General features: G+C 40.8%; 1 pseudogene; it reads right to left on the reverse strand.

Annotated features, from left to right (window-relative positions):
- Window positions 1-4,439: 4,439 nt before the first annotated feature.
- LOC126997126 (uncharacterized) lies at window positions 4,440-5,790 on the reverse strand (annotated as a pseudogene).
- Between the last annotated feature and the right edge of the window lie 4,206 nt (window positions 5,791-9,996).

Below are 9,996 nucleotides of genomic sequence, written 5' to 3' on the forward strand. Positions count from 1 at the left end.
TTAGGAAACTGGGTGAAGAGGAATGTAACACTAAACACACACAAATATGTACACTGTTCTCTCTCTCTCTCTCTCTCTCTCTCTCTCTCTCTCTCTCTCTCTCTCTCTCTCTCTCTCTCTCTCTCTCTCTCTCTCTCTCTCTCTCTCTCTTTATAAACATAATATTTTCCATTAAGAGTAAAGATATAATTATGCCTCTATATATCAGCTTAGTCAGACCCCACTTGAAGTACGCAGTCCAGTTTTGGGTGCCCCACCATGCAAAGGACACACCAAAATTAGGAGCTTAATAGATCATATGAGGAGAAGCTGGCAGGACTAAACCTGTTCTCTCTCGAGAAGCGTCGTCTCTGAGGAAAAAACTTCTTGAATGTTTCAAAAATATTTTGAGGGTTTACGCATGTTGATGCGAATAAACTGTTCCTAATTGATGACTCGTCACAAACAAGGAGTAACGGAAAGAAACTAAGAGTCAGACAGATACAACTAGATTGCACAAAATTTTAGTTTACCTCTAACTTAGAGAGTGGCATAAGTTTCCACCTTCTGTAGTGCAGTGTGATACAATTAATTCTTATAAAAACGAACTTTACCACTATCTCCTCCAGCAAGGTTTACGATAAGGCTATACCACCCAGTGGCCTGATGGCTGTTTGACTTGCTTTTATTTTTCATTGCTTTTCTTAACATTAACAGTAGGTTAAGGACAGACCACCCGGATTGGACCTTAGGGTCTGTGTGGTCTGAATATCTATGTAATCTCTCTCTCTCTCTCTCTCTCTCTCTCTCTCTCTCTCTCTCTCTCTCTCTCTCTCTCTCTCTCTCTCTCTCTCTCTCTAAAGGTAATATGGCATCATCATAAAATTGATGCAGATTTGCCTTAAAGTCCTCGTCTGTACTGAAGATGGACTTCAAGTTTACGTCAATGGGGAGCCACTGCTTCACACAAAGGTGGCCAAATTCACCAGTGCTTTGGAAGTGCTCTTTCACTCTTTCTGGGCCTTTGCTCTGGAGTACCCAGATGCAATAAAAAAAAACAATGCTTTACATTGAGAAATACCTCTTTCACCACAGTGTGAAAATTCCTGCAACGGTTTCAACGTGGGCAAAAGAGTTGAGCATTGCATAGCTTTATCAGATAAGTGTGTGTGTGTGTGTGTGTGTGTGTGTGTGTGTGTGTGTGTGTGTGTGTTGGTGTGGGAGCAAATTTGTGTACAGTGTGTGCGTTTATATTGGTGTGAGAGCAAATCCGTGTAAAGTGTGTGTTTATGTATTCATGTGAAAGAGTAAATTTATGTACTGTGTGTGTGTGTGTGTGTGTGTGTGTGTGTGTGTGTGTGTGTGTGTGTGTGTGTTTTGGTGTGAAAAAAGTATGTGCATTGGCATGGAATAGATAGAGAGGGCAGTAGTATAGAAGTAGAAATCTTAAGCACATTTATGAGGCACATCTAGACCCCTATCGCCACGGGAATCATAATTGATCGACAGCGGCGTGTCACGGGAGGCAGATCTGAAAGGCGGTCGCCACGGGAGTCATAATGGAGTCCCCCGCCTGTCACAGGGGTCAACGCCCCCTTCCCCCTTCCTCTTCCCCCAACGGTAATTGATTTTGGAGTATTATGGCGGGGTCAATGACCGCAAGGACGTTGTGCCTGTACACGCGGGGTATCCGGGTGCACTTTGGGTCGGTGGTGGGGGTGGGGAGGGCAGAAAAGGTAAAAGGGACAATGGTGTAACGTGAGTGGGGGGTGAAGGACGCGGGGGTTTGTTTTGGTAGGCCTCCCTGAAGGTGGTCTGAGTTCGATTATCGCCCGCATGACGCTAGGTGGAAGGAATCATGTTGTGACGGGTAAGCGGTTTTGCCTTGTTGGGGGGTGAAGGACGCGGGGGTATGTTTGGGTGTCTGTACCTGCCTGTGGGTATGGGAAGGGGGAGGTGGAGGAGACCGCTTGAGAGATAAAACAAAATGGCGTCGCGGTATATCGATCTCCGAAGGCGGGTAGGCCTAATGTTTGGGGGGAAGGGGTGATGCGGGTCAGAAAGTGAGTGTTTCAGGGACGGAATAAGAGAGAGAGAGAGAGAGAGAGAGAGAGAGAGAGAGAGAGAGAGAGAGAGAGAGAGAGAGAGAGAGAGAGAGAGAGAGAGAGAGAATTACATAGGTACACTTACCCCTGTCGGACTCGATTCCAGACCACAGCACACAGTTTTATTATCATTATTATTATTATTATTAAAGACACTGGCTGGGATTCGAACCCATATATGTTGATTCACCAATACGGGGTTGTCTCCACCTCCTTGCGAACCCCAATAGGTCTGGATAACACCTTCTTCCGCGGGACTTTCGGTGGTACCAACTGCCTGGGGGTTGATGTGGATGGTGTCTCCATCTCCTCGTGTGTAGATTTCTTTGCTGCATTCTCGTCAGGCTGTTTGGCCGCCTTTTCACCCATTTTCTTGCTCGAGGAGTTGTCAATTGTCTTGAGGAAGGTGATGGTGCCATCCACCGAGTCGTTGAAGTTGATTTTCTTCATCGTTGGTTTCCCTATCCCCTCCTCCTCCGCGGGCGGGGTAGTCTCCTCGAGGTTGATGACGATAGTGGGAAGTTTCCTTTTGAAGTCCTCGCCCATTCCATCGTGGAAGTGATAGTTGATATTGATGGTCAAGCATCATGAAAAAATACAAAAGAACGAGGAATAAGTCATTAGGCAAACTTCACACACACACACACACACACACACACACACACACACACACACACACACATGATGGTCAAGCATCCTGAAAAATACAAAAGAACGAGGAATAAGTCATCAGGTAAACTTCACACACACACACACACACAGTCACCACAAGGGACACTCCACACACACAGTTACCGCAAGCAACACTCCACACACAATCTCACCAGGCCCCTGAATTCTCTTAGCTGGGTTCATCTTGAAATGAAGGTGAGCTGAGTGTTTACGTGGGAGACGCGTATGGGTTTCTTATACAGAACCAAACATATCCATTTTAGGCATCTCACCGAACGTCCCCGCGTTGGGTCCTTTCGACACGCATTTGTCTTCTAACTCCACCTACATTTCTCTTTTCCCTCAGTCAACTGCATAGGCCTTCCCACTCCGCCTACAGTTCTCTTTTCTCTCAATCCCCGGTCTTATTATCCCTTTTCTGTCCCGCCTACAATTTTACTTTCTTTCAATCACAAAATTTGTTTTTATGAAGGGGGTGGAGCGTCTGCAACCAAGTGAGTTTCTAAGCCTCTCTTTGTGTCGAGATATCGCATGGCGACACCCGCATAGTCCTTTTTACCTCCCCCCCTCCCACACACACACACACACACACACACACACACACACCAAACATTTTTTTTTCTTGCTTACCTTCAGTGTATCACGCAATGTTGCAATAATACAGAATCGCTGTCGTAAATGATTTCCCTTGACGGATTTGATAGTTAATTAACGAGTTTGAAAGACAAAGGGAAATATGTATACAACATACCCGAGAAAAAAAAAAAAAAAAAAAAAAAAAATTATATATATATATATATATATATATATATATATATATATATATATATATATATATATAAATATATATATATAAATATATATATATAAATACTTACCACGTTCAGTGATAGAGAGGAGAAAACGTTGGCGGAGGCATTTCTCACCAATTTGGTAACCCTCTCAGTGTTATGTATATATTTTTTTATATATATATATATATATATATATATATATATATATATATATATATATATATATATATATATATATATATATATATATATATATATATATATATATATATATATATATATATTTTTTTTTTTTTTTTTTTTTTTTTTATGTGAGTCCAACGTTACAATATTGCCCTTTACAATATTTATGAACGTTTCCCCGAGGACAAAAGGTTCTTACACAGTCAGGCATATTAAAGAGTCTGTACCCTAAGCGTACTATAAACTTATCATTATAAACAAACTGTCCTTTATTAAACTTGGCATGAGTACATCGCATGACGTGTTGTAGACTCTGATGACTGAGTAAATAAATAAAGTACATGGCATATATTCCACATACAATGGATTGTGTTTGTTAGCGGTATGCTAACTTAATGACCTTCATAAACGGTGACTCTTGAATGAAGCGGTGTAAACTCACTGAGTTGAGGGAGGGGTCTAGGTTATAGCTATCAAAGTACCCTAATGTTAGTGTTTCATAATTAATATATACGGTATTCCAGTGTCCGAGTGTAGAATTATCCCACTCTAACGTCAAAAGAATGAATGTGCATGGTATATTTTTATCCTTCGCCAAGCTTACCAGTTCATCAAAGTGACTTTCAGCGTGGCAGCCTAAAAAGTGGGTTCTAAGACCTAATCGTTCTCGTAAACCATTTTCTATTTCCAGTGAGTTCATGACGGTTTACGCAAGCACAATACACCGCACATGACGGTGAGCGTCTATATTAATGAGTCCTGTCGTCTCGGCAAAAACAAAACGATAAAAGTCTTATTATGTCCCTTAGCGAAGGTGAGATTAATGTGCATATTACCAGATTTTTCAAGAGGAATACCATTATCCACATCCTCAGTGACGAAGTTGAACGCACTTAGTGTCCGCCCAGATTTAAAAGCAGGGAAGGTTAACGTGTTATGTGTCTCCATTCCTAACGCTTCTAAGGTGGAATAATAAAGACGGACGGCGTGGTGTGGAAACGCGCTGCGAATGTTGTATACTGACTAGCCATTAATAGTTATTTCAACATGTGAGAGGTCGGCATGGTCGAGGTAAAGCCCATTCCGGTCATAGGAGCCATTCATACTTTGCATGTCAACGATAACCATTGTCAGGCTTTGTGGAATGATCTGAGAAAAGGGTAGTTCAGCCAGCAGCGATGTTTGATATTGCCCCAGAACAAACGTCTTATACAACGTCCTGTTATATGTGTATTGCATGGGTTTCATAGCGAGCGAAAGGTGGAGTGACTCTAAAGCGGAGGCGTGTGGAACGACGCGGTCAACCCATAGCCTGGCTGATTCTAGATTATATCTGTAGTCGCCATCTACCTGGTGTGTGTTTATGACCCAAGAGTTGCTAGCTAATTCAAGACGGATTCTTAGGTCGACTCCGTCAAGCAGATAAGCATCTATACTCGTTATATCTAACACTAATGGGGCCGTCATTGAGAGTCCGTGGTCTTTACAAAGCTTAATCATATATTTTTCCTGTTTATTTCCCCCTGTGACGTAACCCTCGTCATATGTGCCTACGATATCCTTCGCCCCCTCATAATCACGGTGGTAGAAGGCGGTGTGACCAAGTGAATCTAGTTTTTCATGAGGGCTTAAAGTTATCATTTTGATGAAACTATGGTGTACAGAGGGTTCGTCTCTACCATTTGTTCGTTAAAATAGCACGTGCATGACTTGTATAGGGTATTACTGAGCCCATTGGCAAATACAGCATAATCTGTATCATAGAGTTTCGTTCCGTCCCTCTTCTTTAGGGAGATTTTCGTGTCAAGAGTTAATGTTAAGTCTAGAAATTACCCGGGTACCCCTGGAATTCTGAATTCGATATAGCTCTCAGTAATTTCCTTACTACCCCCGTCTTAATTAACGGGGAGACAATCAAGTTTACGTCTAGCCGCGATGGAAGACTCAATAGTCCTTTTACACATGACATTAGGGAAACTCTCTGTTACAGCTGCAATATAGTAGCTGAATGGTGTGGAAATGCAACCACCCTGTACGTCAGACCCGTATTCCGTCATCTTCCTCGTTAAACTAAACCATTTCGGGAAAAAAAATATCATTATTATGACATATCTTAGGCGTCTTTCGCTTCGGTTGTCTCTTATTTCTTTTACGTTTACGAGTTTTCGCTGTTCCACCGCGTCCAAGTCTTTCACCTACACCCTTTAACGCTTCTACGCCTCGGGTTTTTAACGAATCGCGTAGTTTTCTTCCCTCTAAGACATCACTTATTACGCTTTTATCCATTCGTATAGACTCGGGGGCTATTGTCCGCATTAAGAAGGGGATGGCTCTCCTCGCTAACCCACCGAGAATGTTGAATAACCCCCCACCCCGTCTTGTTCTCTGTGGTGGTAGAAATACTTTGATATCCCCTTAAACCGCCACACCTCCCCTCACGCGCTAGGAATATAGCGTCAAACTCGTGACGAGCAGGCGGGATAAAACTGCTTCTCATGCCAGCTGACGGAAGAATAACACACCCTCGCATAATATGTAGTATATATTTATTTATTTATTTAGGTCGGATGTGAAGTACGACCGTTAGCGATTTTCCCCTACCAAAAGGGATAGGCCTGCCATTCTGATCCGTTACCTTTATGGAAATACTATTTATTAGGTGCTTATTAAGAGGTTTATACGCTATTTGTCTAAAACCACGTCCCCCGGCACCCTCCATGGTTATTACTTCTAGAAGGTTGATACTTTGCCCTCCGTACCTAGTGGGCGTCACACAGTCGGTATAGAACAACGCAAAATCCACTCCTCCGTCTCCCCGTGGGGGGTAGGGGGACGGTACATGTGTTGTCTGCTCGCTCAGAGTCATGACGTCATAAATTATGTATTCTGCGGGATAGTCAAAACCTAACGACTGAGCCATCCTAGAACCAAATCTGAAACTCATAGTGCAGAATTGTTCGTCGCTTGTGGATATACCTTTACGGGTAAGCAGCTCCGTCCATTGCAATGGCTCGTTATAGCTGAAAAACTTATCATTCTCAAAACACCGCGAGTACTGTTCCCTGAGGTTATTTTTCATCTCAACCGCTATTTCACTATTCAGGGTAGCTATCATATACCTTGTATCCCCAGCTTCAATGTTCGACATGGGTACAAACGTATAAAGAAGATAATTATGTTTCGGATTCTCGTGTGCTTTGACCCATACCTCTATTCTTGCAGAATAATCATCTTTCGGTACACAATAGAATGTTTTAGGATAAAGACAGTTTATCATCCCTACTTCATAATCCTTACTTGGGTCGAGTTGCAAGGGTGATTGACAGATTTAACTCAGAGTGGGCGCCGGTCACTAGTGGCGTCCCTCAGGGCTCTGTTCTTGGCCCAGTGCTCTTCATTATTCACATCAACGATGTGGATGTCGTACTCAATAATCGCATTAGTAAATTTGCAGACGACACAAAGATTGGTAACTCGGTGCACACTGACGAAGACAGGCAAAGCCTCCAAAGGATTTGCCTAAATTTCAGCTTGGTCTGATAGATGGGAAATGCCCTTTAACGTAGACAAGTGCCAGGTCCTTCAAGTTGGAACAAGGAATAAGAAGTTCGATTACGAAATGCGCGGCGTTAAACTCAAAAGCGTTCAATGCGTTTAGGACTTGGGAGTCAAAATCGCGTCAAACCTCAAATTCTCACAGAAATGCATCGATGCAGCAAATAAAGCGAACAGAATGTTGGGCTTCATTAAAATAAACTTTTTATTCAAGAATAAAGATGTAATACTTCCACTCTACAATAGTTTAGTCAGACCCCACTTAAAATATGCGGTACAGTTTTGGTCTCCCCACCATGCAAAGGACATTGCTAAATTAGAAGGTGTTCAGCGTCGGGCAACAAAAATGATCCCTTCCTTGCACAACAAATCTTACGAAGAAAGGCTTTCCACCCTTAACATGTCCTCTCTTGAGAAACGTCGCCTCCGAGGAAAACTGATCGAATGTTTTAAAATACTTAATGGTTTCACGAATGTAGACAGATCAACATTGTTTATGATCGATGACACTTTGCGTACGAGGAACAATGACGTAAAACTCAAATGTAGACAAGTAAATTCAGACTGCACCAAATTTTTCTTCACTAACGTTGTAGTACGAGAATGGAATAAGCTCCCACCGTCAATGGTCGAGTGTAACACGATTTACTCCTTCAAAAACAAGCTCGACCGTCACTTCCATCAACTTAATATCAACTAGAGTTAATATGTATCGTTTTGGAGCCTTCTGATTAATGTAGAATCCCTTAGGTTTAAGGACAGACCACCTAGTCTGGACCATGGGGTCTGTTTAGTCTGATTTTCTACGTAAATATATGTAAATATATGTCTCGGTTACCAAGATTAGTAAGATATATGTAATGTTCCTCCCCCGCCATGGTTAATTAGGTACTGAAGCATTGACACACCAAAGGTTACATATATACTACTTTTATATACAATTTATTCCGGTAAACTTACGATTTTTTTTATTTTTTACATTTTGTTTTAGACCTAAAGCTATAGTCCGCCGACTGGCGTGTCTACACACACACACACACACACACACACACACACACACACACACACACACAATATATATATATATATATATATATATATATATATATATATATATATATATATATATATATATATATATATATATATATGAGGGGAGGCGGTGGCCGAACTGGTAGCATACTGGGCCCACATTCACCGCGTGATGGACGACGCGGGTTCGAATCCCCACGCTACCACTCGGATTTTTCAGTCACCGCCGAGTGGCTTAAAACTACCCACATGCTGTCCTGAAGACCACCCATCGACCCGGACTCTAGAGGAAGCCGTCCAAGCGAATCAAGAACGAGTTCCGGGGGACAGCATGAGCCAATGCAAGATGGCGCCACTATAAACACTCGCCTGCGCCAGAACGGGCTGGGCCGACCATCAGGCCCCACCTGGAAGAAGCCTTGGGCCGACCATCAAGCCCCACCAGGAAGATGCCTACCGGCGCAACAGGCAACGACGTAAAAAAAAAAATATATATATATATATATATATATATATATATATATATATATATATATATATATATATATATATATATATATATATTTCCTTACCATATACAAGAACAGGTAAAATATAGTCTGACGACACGTTTCCGTTTCTATACCGAATGGCGGGAGTCTGGCGCTCAGCGAGTCTATTCAAGGCCTTCTAAAAGGAGAAGGCCTGTGCACAGGGGGCGTGGCGTCAGCCTACGTCACGGGGGTTGGGCCATGGATAGCGGCCTGCTTGTATGGCAACTCGGGAGCTGTCTGGAGAATCTGGCAGCGAGCGGGTCGCGACCGGGAAGACCAGTCGAGGATTGCTCGTGACCCGTGAGGAGAGCCTGATTTACTGCGGCATATTTTAAACCATATTGCCGAGACTTTAGGATAAATCTGTGATAATAGAGACAACACAATGCCGGGGAAATGCTCCGTGCCTCTACAGAGGAAATTATAATAGTGATTCTCGTGTTAGTGTCTTCTCCTTCCCGAAGAATTCAGAGAAGCTGATCACATGGGTCCGGGCCATTCACCGCGAGGATTCTTTTGTCCCCACAAACCATACCAAAGTAAGTATATCATATGATTCGTATATGTTATATGTATCTTTCTTTGCCCGGCTACACTGTGGATTTAATCAGGCTACTTTGTTGTAGCTCACAAGACATTGGAGAAGTATTGGAATCTAATTGTTATTATCAATGTGGCGGGAAGCTGATGAAAACAATGGCTCTCCAGTATGTTCTTATACTGGGAAGGAGGATGGCTATTTTTTAATAATATTATATATATATATATATATATATATATATATATATATATATATATATATATATATATATATATATATATATATATATATATATATATATATATATATATATATATATATATATATATATATATATATATATATATATATATATATATATATATATATATATATATATATATATATATATATATATATATATATATATATATATATATATATATATATATATATATATATATATATATATATATATATATATATATATATATATATATATATATATATATATATATATATATATATATATATATATATATATATATATATATATATATATATATATATATATATATATATATATATATATATATATATATATATATATATATATATATATA

This window comes from Eriocheir sinensis, chromosome 11, assembly GCF_024679095.1.
Source record: "Eriocheir sinensis breed Jianghai 21 chromosome 11, ASM2467909v1, whole genome shotgun sequence".
Lineage (NCBI taxonomy): Eukaryota > Metazoa > Arthropoda > Malacostraca > Decapoda > Varunidae > Eriocheir > Eriocheir sinensis.